This window comes from Eleutherodactylus coqui, chromosome 1 (assembly GCF_035609145.1).
Source record: "Eleutherodactylus coqui strain aEleCoq1 chromosome 1, aEleCoq1.hap1, whole genome shotgun sequence".
In the NCBI taxonomy this organism is placed as follows: domain Eukaryota; kingdom Metazoa; phylum Chordata; class Amphibia; order Anura; family Eleutherodactylidae; genus Eleutherodactylus; species Eleutherodactylus coqui.
This window is the reverse complement of record NC_089837.1, coordinates 479,599,019-479,611,530: the sequence shown is the minus strand read 5'-3', so window position 1 is coordinate 479,611,530 and position 12,512 is coordinate 479,599,019. Positions and strand designations below refer to the sequence as shown.

At 48.9% G+C, this 12,512-nt stretch overlaps 1 protein-coding gene across 1 annotated transcript in view; it reads left to right on the top strand.

Annotated features, from left to right (window-relative positions):
• The first annotated feature begins 4,111 nt into the window (after positions 1–4,111).
• Positions 4,112–12,512, top strand: part of RNF41 (ring finger protein 41) — a 49,764-nt gene continuing 41,363 nt past the window's right edge. The window contains exon 1 of the mRNA XM_066585290.1: positions 4,112–4,261. The gene's annotated coding sequence lies outside the window, so the exon portion shown is untranslated. The remainder of the gene's footprint in view (positions 4,262–12,512) is intronic.

Here is a 12,512-nt window from a genome sequence, read left to right as displayed (position 1 = left end):
TGAATCGGTACTCCAAATCCTCTATCCCCACTACTGCCTTTACCATTCCAGAGGAGGAGTTAGAAGTGAAAGAAATTTTAGATGCCAAAAGAATTAGAGTAAAACTGTTCTACTTGGTGGACTGGAAAAGCTTTGGTCCTGAGGATAGAGGTCCAATAGAAAACATTAATGCCCCGGCTCTTCTGAAACAATATAATTTATGGTCTGAACCAATGAAGAGAAGGTGTAAAGGGGAAGTGCTGTCATATTGCAGATCCGCCGACTCTCCTCACTTCCTTCCCCCAGGGATTACAGCTCTTCTGTAATCTGTAGCAGACGTCACAAAGTGCTCTGGTCCAGGACAGCTGCCCGAAGGGTGCGTGCATGCACTCATCCCGCACCCTAGAGAGCCTGCGCACATACACAGCTTTCTAGAAAATCCAGATAGGCTCCAGACTATTTAAGACACCTTTCCTACTAGAGGGAAATCCCAGGTGCAGCCCTGGATCTAGCTTTAAAGGGGTTCTGTCATTAGAAAAAAAAATTCTATACTTACCTATTCCTCCCCAGGCAGCCTACTTACCAAATCTTCTCCTCCCCGATCTTCTCCTGTCTCCTCCAGTCCCCCGGGTCACTTCACCGCAAGCCAGCCGGATCCTCTTCTTCCTTTGACATTGTGTTGATTTGCTGCATTCTGCTTCCCGCAGGGCAGTGTACGCTATGTGACTGGCGAGCAGGGAATGCTGAATCCTCAGCAGCCTGTTTTAGCGCGTAGACTATTGCCGTGACTGCGGATATACAGTGTCTCGCGACAATAGCATATGTATATTCGCCCTCTTTAGTGCCCTCTTTAGTGGCCGCAGCAGTATTAGTGCTCCCTTTCAGTGGCCTCAATAGTAATAGTGCCTTCTTTAGTGACCCCAGTAATAAGGCCACCACGAACATGTAAATCGCTGAACCGAAAGACGTTGTGAAAGACAAGAATGCATGGAGAACATTGATCCATAGAGTGACCGAAGGTTAGATGTAACTGAAGGGTGGCCCCCATAATAATAGTGCACCCTTTGGTGGCCCAACGGTATTACTATCCCCTGTAGTAGCCTCAATAGTAATAAGGCCCTCTTTAGTGGCCAAAGTAATTGTGCCTCCTCTTGGTGCCCTCCCCACCCCTGAATGGGCAGCAACCACTCAACAAGCGCTAGAACTCACTCCTAGGTTCCTATCGGGACACAGTTGTGGCGCTCACAGAAGATTCTCACTCCTCCCGGCGTCTGTGTTCCTGCACGTACTGTACGCTGCGCAGATGGTGGGGGGAGTGCGGATCTCTGTAAGTGCTGCAGCCATGTCCTAATGGGAAATTCAGAGTGAGTTATAGAGCTTGATGAGCTGCTGCCCCCCTTCAATTACTGGCAGGGGGCAACCCTAATCATATGCCGGTCAGCAATGGCACCCTACGAACAACAGTTACCTGGCATATGGGGCCTCTTTGTGAAGCCATTACCTCCAGATACTAGCGTAATTTGGCCCAGAGTAATGGAGTACTATTTTTACAACATATTTACAACTGATTTGCGCTAAAAAAGAATGAAAAATTACGAATAGCTCTGCCTATTTTATTCCCTTACAAATGTGGGCGTGGCCTCTGTGTCAGATGTTTACGGCACATTTACGAAGCTGAAAACAGACGCAAAAAATAAGCGCAGATTAGACCAAGTAGAACTTGGTCTAATCAGCACAGGTAATGCGTTGGCGCTTGCTATGTATTTGCCGAATTTGATGCAATTGTATCGTGCAATCTTGCAGCCTCTCAGGTAAATTTTGAGCACAGTCAGAAAAGCGTTCATTCTGGTGCCTCTATGTGGTTTTTGGCGCAATGAAGCATTTTTTTTGCTGCATCTCTCGTCATTTTGGCGCTCACATTGCTCTTGCTTTTATAAACTCTTCAAACATTTGTATTATGTCAGTGTGGTAACATCCTTTATACGGCAGTGAGTCCAGACCCTCGGCGTGAAAATCACCTCGGCACGCACTCTGAGGTAAATTTTGAGCAAAGTCAAACTAATTCCAATTTTGGCGCATCTATGTGAATTTTGGCGCCCCCGGCATAAATTGTGGCTCATCTCAGCTTCGTATACCTCCTCTATTGACCGTTTCCTGGCCTGTGTGCGTCATCAAAATGTGGCGCAGTTTTAAAGTTTTTCTGACGTTTCTAAATATTTTTACCACATTTACGAAAAAACGTTCATCTCTTTCATAAATATGGCACGAATTACACCTGTCGGGAATAGTAGAAAAATGGCGCAGATTTCACCTTGATTGATAAATAAGCCCCATTATTGTTAATAAAAGCGTTGCAGTCTACGTTTTTTGGACGAAATCATCGTTTTTGATTTGACCAAGTCACGAGTGTAAGGCCGCTCTCACACAGGAATGGGGCAAAGCGCTGCGATTTTAAACACGGCGTTTTGACGCGATTTTACTTTCACTTTCGACCGCAGCTCCCTGTGGCCGACATCGTGATTTAGCGCACCCCGTCATTGTGATGGGTGATGAGGTGTGCTAAACGGACAAATATAGAGCAGATAGCGCTAGAAAATCGCGGAGCGGAAAAGCGCCGCAATCAAACATGTCTGTGAGGCCCTAATGATTTTAATGTAAGCGTTATACCGCGATTAACATGGCGTTCAGAACGTCGCATTAATCGTGGTAACAAGCGCCTGTGAGAGAGGCCTTCGTTTACCGCATATTATGTGCGCATGCTACGCGATAATTCACAGGCAAATACATTGCCTTACGCTGTTTTGCTCACATTTGCGCGCTTGTATTGTGCAACACACGAGCGCAAAAAGGAATGCGGCATGTTCTATTGGCGCTTATTACGTGCGAAAGAGACCATGTTTTCCATGGGCGCAAAACCAACGCTGCTCATAGCAAATGTAATATATATATGGTGTATCTATGCGCCATTACCAAGCGACAGCGCAGGAAGTGTAAACAAAAAAAACTAGGAAGACTGCGCATGACAGCGTGCGCCAGATACGCTGTCATGCGCAGTACCATATCGCTGCCATACGCGGCGATAGACCGCCAGGTGCACAGCCGTAAGACCCTGCGTGACTACAGTCGTGCGAGCCCAGCCTTAGGCCAGCTTCACACAGGCGTACTTGCGTGCGCAATACGCAGAGAATGGGACCCATTGATTTCAATTGTTTCGTCCACATTTTCGTATTTTATGCACACACCTTTCGGTCGCATGCGAAAAAAATATATATGGGACACGGTCCATTTTTCTGCGTATTTGTGCACTAAAGGTCCCCATAGGGGTCAATAGAGGGTCCGCAAGAAGAGGCGTGAAACATGGCGTAGTTGCGCAATAAAAAGAACTAATTAGGCGTTTTAATCGCTCCATCTTTATTTTCTGCACGCAAGTGAAATACTATAAAATATGAGCGCAGAAAATCCTCGGTCAGCGCGCAAATACGTTGCACTAAGGCGCGCGCCATTTTGTGTAAAGCCGGGCTGATGGTTTATTGTAACTGTTGGATGTTTTAAGGACACGTGACTAAATGACCTAAATTCTTTAATCGTCATCTGTGACTAAATGTCCCCTCAGGCTTCCCGTTGTTCGCATTTCACCTCAGTCCGTTATCACCCCAGCCTACAGACTGCACTGACGTACTGAAGCGGTGGAGACTGGTCGTGTACCTCATAGCGAAAAGCTGCAATCAATACATATTACAGCCTGAAATAATAAATTCCCCCTCTAAGATGAGGTATCCCACTCCCCCCCGCACTACACCTAATGAATGGTAAGAACCAAGATGGCGTCCAGAATTTACAGTGCGCCGTAATTAGAACTCTATGGGCGCACGCACAGGTGACGTAGGAAACAATTGACTAGCAACTACACTCTGATTGGTCGGGAGTTCCTCTGACGTCACGCGCTCAGGAATGAGTTAAAGGTTTTCCCTTCTCTTAGGACACATCCATGCCTTACTCCCCCCGCCTTTTTTTTGCCCTTCTCGTCGATGATTGGTCAAAGAGTCCCAAAAACAACGCCCACTTTTCAGAATTCTAACGTGTGATTGGTTAATGCCTCCTATCAGTCACAGAGCGGACGGGGCGTGACTTGGCTGTGGGTTGCGTAGCAGCAGAGCTCAGAGACCGGTGGTGGCGTCAGCTTCTGTCAGGGGTAAACGGAGAGACGGAGCATCCGGGAAACGGAGACTCCCTGCCCCCGGGGGAGGCGGTGTCCGCTCCGTTGGGGTCGGGGCTGGTCACGGTAAGTTCCTGCGGGGGTCGGTGCTGCTATTAGCGGGCATGAAGGAAGTAAATCTTCGGGCAGGTGGGCGAAAGTCCGAGTCCATGCTGTTGTATGCGGAGCTCGGCCGGGCACGGGGTCACCTGCGGGGGAAGGAAGGCACTTGGGAAAGTGTACATGGCGGCAGAAGTTAATGGTTTGTCGCAGGAGCTTCCGACTTGTTCTGCTACTCTGTAACAATTCTGTAGATTGTTGCTGCTGCTTAGAATGGCTACATGTATGAAGTTGTTGGTTGAAGCGTGTTGGTGCTGCACACGTATGACCGCGGCGCTGTGTGTTGTGCATGCATCGCTTTTTCTTTGCAGGGCATGTATTCCATTGCGCAGGCGGGGATCAGCCGCGTCCTGTCGCACACCATAATAATGATCAATTTACGACTGCGCGATACCGGAAAACGGCGCATCTGATACGTTCGCACAATGGACCCCGCCGAGGCCTCTGGATGTGTCAGGTATAAACAATGCGTCCTGGAGCCGCTGAAGCAGCATAGTCTTACGGCCTTGGAAGGCGCTTTTTAGCCGCAGCGAAAGCGAACAATCGCGTGAGCCAACCGCGAACTAGAATTGATTCTTTTAGACTCGTCGTTCATTTTATGCCGCTGTAAAAAAAATAAATAAATAAACCTTGTTAATCTTTCGGTGTAAACAGCGCTTGTCCGGTCTCCCCTGTTCGCTTGTACGGCGAATGGGAAAGGCAGAACGACTCGTAACATTCTTGCTTTTGCGCGAACCAACGGTATAAACGGGCCGGGCGGGCTAGTGTCGTGCGTTCGGATGGTCGTCGGCTCGTCTACAAGCACTCGGGCTACTAAGCTTCTTCTAGACGCAAGAAAATATAATTTAACCCCTTATGGCTAAATACGCATGGAACGTGCGTTTTTTTTTTTTTTTTACCCCTTTAGCCTATAATGGGCTTATTACGAGCCAAGTAAGGACAAGCTGTTTTTTTTTTCTCGTGTGTAATAAAAACTCACGTCTAAACGGCCCAATGAGCTTTTAGCTCTGTGAATGACAAATATGCGCTGGTGAGAGCGTAATGTAGCGGCGTTGTACGTGGTGGATGAGTCGGTGACCGGCCGCTGATTGTCGTTGATCCGATCCACTTGTATTATATGCAAGTAAAAAAAAAAAAAAAACGCAGCAAGTTCTATTTTACCGCGTAGCCCACTCGATGGGCCTTATTGGTCTCTATGGGTGCGTATTAAACGCCGTACGTATGCAATTACACTGTGCGTGTGATACTTATACGCAATGTCACTGCGCGACAGAGGGGAATTTAAAAAAGCAAGTCCGACTGCGCATGACAGCGTGTGCGAGATACGTGGCCACACGCGCCGATACGCCGGCTCAGACAGCGGTATAATGCCGTTACACACCGCGCTCGTGCGAGTATGCAGCCCCCATGCGTCGTGGGAGTGAACCCTTGGGCAACTCTCACACATGCATTTAGTTAAATGTCGCTCGAAACCGCAACATTTTCCTGCCATTTCGAAGAGTGTGTTTGAACGCACGGTACAGTGTTTGACAGCGCTTTTTAACGCATCCATCATCGTGATGGGTAATGAGGTGCGTTTAAAAAAAGAGCGCAAAAATGGCAGCGTTAAAGCACCGGTCTGCGAGGCCCCATTGAAATCAATAGGAGCATTGTACCGAGATTAGCGCGGCGCTCGGGACGCCGTGGGGAAAAGCGGTCGGTGTGAGCGGTCGTAGTGCCCACCAACACACCTTTTTACTGATCCTACTAATGGGCTCTAAAGGGATTCTGTCATCAGATTTATGCCGCGGGTAACGCAGTATTTAAGCGCATGAACGGACAGGCAAAAATACGCAGGGAATCGGCGTATGGACCGAAGAACGCCCGTTTGAACGAGCCGTAAATGCTATTTGAAGCTAGACTTGGAGCTGAGCCTTGAGTCCCAGGGGCGGGCCCGCTGCCGAAAGACTGACCGCTCCTGCGCCTGTTCACAAACGGGGAGGTGAGCCGCCAGTCTCCGGGCAGCCTCTGGGTTTGGAGTTCAGCTCCGAATCAAACCTCAAAATATATGAATTTTTGCGCGATAATCGTCCCGTGTAAATAACCCTAATAATGATGGCTTTTCCTCAGACTAAGTCATCAATTTCGGATCAGTGGGGGTCTGACGCCTGACACCCTTGATGATCTGCTGTGCGCTGCCGCTAGCTCAGCTCTGTACACCGGCCCCCCAAGATGGTACCACCAGCTCAGGTGATTGTGACGGAGTTTGCTGTACCCTTCTGGGGGCTGCAGTGTATAAAGCTGTGTTGGCTATAGCGAGGTGCCAGACCCCCTCTGACCTGATACTGCGGATATGTCCTCCACATTACAGTTCTGGAAACCCCTTTAAATTGTCAGATGGTCTCCTTCAGTCCCTGTAGCAAATCACCTTGAGGTAACAAGACCGGAGCAAGTAAATGTGTAATAAGGAGAGATCAAGAAATAAAATGGCCAGTCCACCTCCAGATTTAACCATTGTAGTTCCACTTGACTGCTCCAGCAATTGTACTTTCTGTGGAGGATGCTTTCTGGGACTCTGATATTGATAACCGATCCCCAGGAGGGTTACCAACACCAGATCCGTGGGGGACTTGACTGGGGCTGATCTGCTCTTGGGCTATGAGACCAATGAATATGACATTGGAGGCCACCTGAGCGCCGTGGCCTCTTTGATCAGTGGGGGGTCCTGGCTGGCAGACCCTCACTCATCTGATGATGAACTGTCCTAAGGATAGGTCATCAATATCTTAGTCCTGGAAACCCCTTTAATTACTCACCAAGGTGACACAAACAAGTTCATCAGATTAGAACCCATGCACCGCTCCTGTCCATAGTGTGACATACAGGGTAAGGCAATTGGGTTCTTCTGTGCCATTCGCCTATTTTTTACTTTTGTGAGTACTTCTAGTGGTCCACAATCTCTGCAGTGGTGCTCAGTGCCGTATACATGTCCATAGCAGCCGATCCGTACCAGGATCCTGGTTAATGGTGGAACAACATCCGATGGAAGCAGCGCTTGCAGGGTCTGTGGATTGTTGCATGGTGCGGAGCCCCTTCTATAGGAAGGATTGTCTGTGTAGCTGATGGCACAAACCGTCCTCCGCCTGCCTAGGGTTTTATGCATAGGTGGGTTTCCTCACTGTTTCCATATAGTTGTGGCATGTTCCATCACATGCTCTTATTACAGAGGTATTCTACCATAGGCTTTGTGGACCATACACAGCGCACACGGGGCTTTACACAGTCCATGTCTTACTCTTTTGATTACTGGTTAAAGGGAACCTGTTGTCGGTTTTTTCGGACATTATTCTGTAGGACTTGCTAAGTGCTTGGATGCATGCACTTCTTGAAGATCGATGGGGGTCTGACTGCTGGTGCTCTCGCTGACCCCAAGAATGGGGTTCCTGAAGGTCCCCGCATGAACAGAGCGGTGGTGTGCATGCATATTTCAATGCAAGTGCTGAATATTGCCAAGCACTGTGGATAGAGGATCACTTCATATTTGGATATTTTTAAGAATGTGTCTAAAGCAGTTAGCCATTGTGCTAGCATCATGCCCTGTTTTGGCTTTTTTTGCTGCAGAACCTGGGGGTTGTTTCCCTATAAAGGGGTTATCCAGCCTTTAAAAATATCCTAGCCTCAGGATAGGCAATCAATATTTGATCAATGGAGGTCTGCTGCTTAGGATCCCCACTGATCAGCTGACTGAAGGGGCCATGGCACTTGTGGAAGCGTTACAGCTCAGTACTCAGAAGACCCTGTTTTCAGCGGCTGTCCTGAGTACTAGAGGCTTGTCCCACTGAAGCCAATGGCACAAGCCTGTAGCACTCCTAACGGATGGGGCTCAGATGTAAACATTTAGATGTTGCAGCAGGAGCGCCACATCCCCTTCAATCTGCTGATCAGCAGGAGTCCCAAGCAGCAGACCCCACTAATCAGATATTGATGGGCCATCAATTTTTAAAGGCTTGGTAATGCTCCTAAGCCCCCCACTGATTACCCTGAGCTGTGTTTATTCAACTGGAAAAGAACATTAGTTAATTCTATTGTGGCTACACTTTTGTCTCATTTTAAAAACCCGAATCTTGGCAAACTACACAACTGGTATTGCCACATCTGTAACAACCCGCACTATAAAATATTCCTGTTTATCAGCACCGTAAGCTGTTTAAACATTAAAAGGCTAAATAAATGTGGTGCTCTAATAATGGCCCGAATAGTGAAGCTAACAATATTTATACCGGATGAACACTGTAAAAATACATCACAATATGCTGCAAAAAACTAAAGGGCCACCCAGGGGAAGTTTTTAAAAATTAATTTATGTAGGGTCTCTTCCCAACCCTCAACAATGCGATGCAGCCACCAAAAAGGCAAACACATTTGTATTAAGAGAAGCATAGAGTCTAGATCACGTGAGTTAATTATCCCCCTCTACTCTTCCTTAGTCAGACCTCATCTGGAATACTGTGTCCAGTTCTGGGCACCCCCACTTTAAGGCCGCCTGCACACGAGCGGGTCGGATCCGGCAGCGAGAATTCTCGCCGCGGGACCCGACCCGAGAGCCTGCAGGGACGAGCGCGTACTCGCCCGCGCCTGGCGGCCCCGACTCTTTCATGTGCCGGCTGCCGCGCAGCCGGCGCATGTGCAGACCGGAGCCGGCGGCCGGGTGAGTGCGTGCCCCGCACAAAAATAAAACATGCCGCGGTCAAACCGCGGCCGTCTGCATAGGAGTGCGTATTGTAATGCACTCCTATGCAAACTTTCAGTGGTGGAAATCCCGCGGGAAATCCCGTGGCGGGATTTCCGCCCGTGTGCAGGCGGCCTAAAAAAGATAAACTGGAGCAAGCTCAGAGAAGAGCTACCCAGATGGTGAGCGGTCTGCAAATCATGTCCTATGAGGAACGGTTAAAGGATCTGGGAATGTTTAGCTTGCAAAAAAGCCTGAGAGGAGACTTGAGCCCCATTTACACGCAACGATTATCGCTCAAAATTCGTTAAAACGATGGCTTTTGAGCAATAATCATTTGTAAATGCTACCATTATGCACTTTTCGTTTGAACGATGATTTTTAGATCAGCATAAAAACCATGGTTCAGACCGCACACTGGGAGAAAGAAATAACATTGCATTCTCTGTGTAGCCCCTAGGCGTTATCTACACAGCAGCTAAAGATTACATTGTTTTCTCTGAGCAGCCCCTGGCTGAACAATGGAGCTAATTACAGAACGCAGACCTCCTGCTGAGTTCTGCAACAGCCCCGGGAGGCTCATTTGCACGCACATGAAGCTGATAAAGTAGTAATGGGCATAAGTACCCATTAGTAATTTATGTAAAATGATTGCTCAAAAATGTCAGACGGCTTCCATTAAAGTCAATGGAAGATGTCCGATCCGCACCGCACCTGCAGCTGTCACTGCGGACATGCCACAGATCTTCGGGAAAGCAGGAGATTTGAAAATTTTTAAAAAATGCTTTGCGCAGAAGCACTGAGGAAGGTTTACAGGACTTCACTGATGACTTCCCTGAAGGCCTTCCATTGGCTGCAGCGGTCGCACGGATAAATGACCCACGTCGGTGCCGCCATCACAGTAAGGGGAGGAGCGGCACGCAACGGGAGGAGAGGATGCGGGTCTTTTGCTTTACCACATACTTCGTCCTCCTACTGCAATGTTAGAAAAGTGTGACTATCCCTTTAAATTAGTCAATCCCTCCATATATACTAGAAATGTATTTCTATAAAAACTAAAACGCTCTGAATCCTAAATTCACAGCCTAGAATCAATATGTCCAGAAATGTTTCTCCAAGCCTAATGTCACAGGAGTACAGAGTATAGATCAGAACGCCCTGTGATACTTTGCAGTGACTCTAGCAGACTAACTACAGAATTGTTCTTTCCTATGACTAGTATCTGACTATAGTTGGGGTTCATTCACACAGGCGAATGTTGCCAGGTATTAACCACGTAATACACGGTGCTAAAAGCCCATTGAATTCTATAGGGCGCATGAAAAAAACCCCAGCATGACCTATTTTGGCGCATATTATGCGGGTAATCCCCAATAAAGGCAATGGGAATGTACAAAACAGCAAATGTGCAGCCTGACGTCCGCCCGTGTGATTGAGCCCTTAGGGTTGGCATTTAATTAGTCATTTGCTAAATGGAACATATGTGATAAGATGCAATGGTATAAACGGCGCTTGGTGCCCACATTGGATGATGCTCTTCTTTGTTTGTATTTCCCGCGATGATGCAAAGTTAATTGCTTGTCGCCTGCGCTCAGATGCCTCCATTGACTTAAACGGAAGCTGTTTGTGTGGATTCCGCCGCAAAATAAAGCCATTTTTCTTCCGCTTGCAGAATACGCAATTTATATCCTGGAGTATGAATGAAAATGCATGCCTTTCGCTGCCCGTGTTATATCTTGGATTGTCCATGCGGACGGTGAGCGCGGATTCTGCTATTCAAATCTGGACGTGTGAGACCGGCCTCAGGGCTCCTGTTCATGGGCGAATTTTCACTGCGTTCCCCGCGGCGATAATCCGGCCACGGTGAACGCTTTCCATAGAGTTGCAATGGAAAGCGCAGCCCCCCTGTCCACAAGCGGAGAATCATAGCGATTCTCCGCTCGCAGTCGCCAAATCGCAGCATGCTGCGATTCTCCGCGGTGAGCCTATCTGTCAGATAGGCTCACTGCAGAGATCCGGCAGCTTCCCGAGTCGTTGCATCAGCCGACTAGTCGTGCCCCCTCCGACTCCTGATGGCAGCACTTGTTGTGTTCAATATGACGCATGCGCGGTGAGGCCTTCTGCTCGTGTCTTCATGCATGCGCGGTGAGGCCTTCTGCTCGTGTCTTCATGCATACGCAGTGAGGCCTTCTGCTCGTGTCTTCATGCATACGCAGTGAGTTGAGGTGTATGTATACACCAACTTCACCATGCCTGGGCTGTAAGATGTGAGCAGCGATGCAGTGACTCGGGAAGCTGCAGGCACTGCCCGGATGACTCGAGACCGGGTATACACAACTCGGATCCGTGCGTATGAACAAAAATGAAAATGCATGCCTTTCAATGCCTGCCTGTTACTGCAGATCGCGATTGCGGAACCTGAAATCCAAAACCACCCGTGTCAGCCTGGCCTACTGGTGATGGACTCCCTTTTGAGGACACTGATTACACTGGCCAACAAAATTGAAAACATTTTTTGGTGCCGGGAATGTTACAACTGATTTATTGTATATTTGGCCTATTATTTACGAATATGCAAACAGTTTCTCTCAATCAGCTATAGTTTCGGCACATGCGCATGGCCAGCCATGCCGCGTCACATCACCAATCTTATTCGTACATTTACTTTGTCCCGGCCGGTAGTGAGGAACAGTTGTGTACATTTATCGTCCAAGGTGTTGTGGAGTGTTGTAACTATACAATCATTGTGTTCAGGGGCGTACCCAAAGGCTCAGGGGCCCGGGTGCAAAAGTTCAGCTTGGGGCCCCCCCCCCCCTTCCTAAATCATGCTGCATACAGCTGCAAAACAAATTTCCATACATCATCTAACCCCTTAGGCCTCCTTCCCACGAGCGTGACGGGGTCCGCCGCGTAATATTACGCAGTGAAGCCCGTCACGGCGCCCCCCAGAGCCCCTATACTTACCTGCGGGAGATAGCGTGAAATCGCTTCCCCGCCCACCGCCGCCGCGTCACCGGCCGCGTCACGTGCACGGCCGGCCGCGTCACGTGACGCGGCCGGCCGCGTCATATGGCGTCATATGACGCGCGGCAGTGGGCGGGAAGCCGTCCGTTCACGCTATCTCCCGCTGGTTACAGCGGGAGATAGCGTGAACGGACGGCTTCCATTGACTGCAATGGAAGCCGTCAGTGCGTACAGCCCGTCCTCACCCGCAGAAAATAGAGCATGCTGCGGGTGAGGACGGGAGAAATCGCGGTGCGTAATTCCGCGGTGGAATTACGCATCGTGAGCATTGTGCTATTAGGTTCAATAGAACCTAATAGCTGCGGGCAACGCAGCGGATTTTCGCCGCGAATTACGCGGCGGAAATCCGTTCGTGGGAAGGAGGCCTTAGGCCTCATGTCCACGGGGAAAATCAGGCCCGCTCCGGATTCTCCATGTAGAATCTGCAGCGGGTCCCTCCTGCCCCGCGGACATGAGCGTTGAAAATAGGAATAAATCAGAATTAAC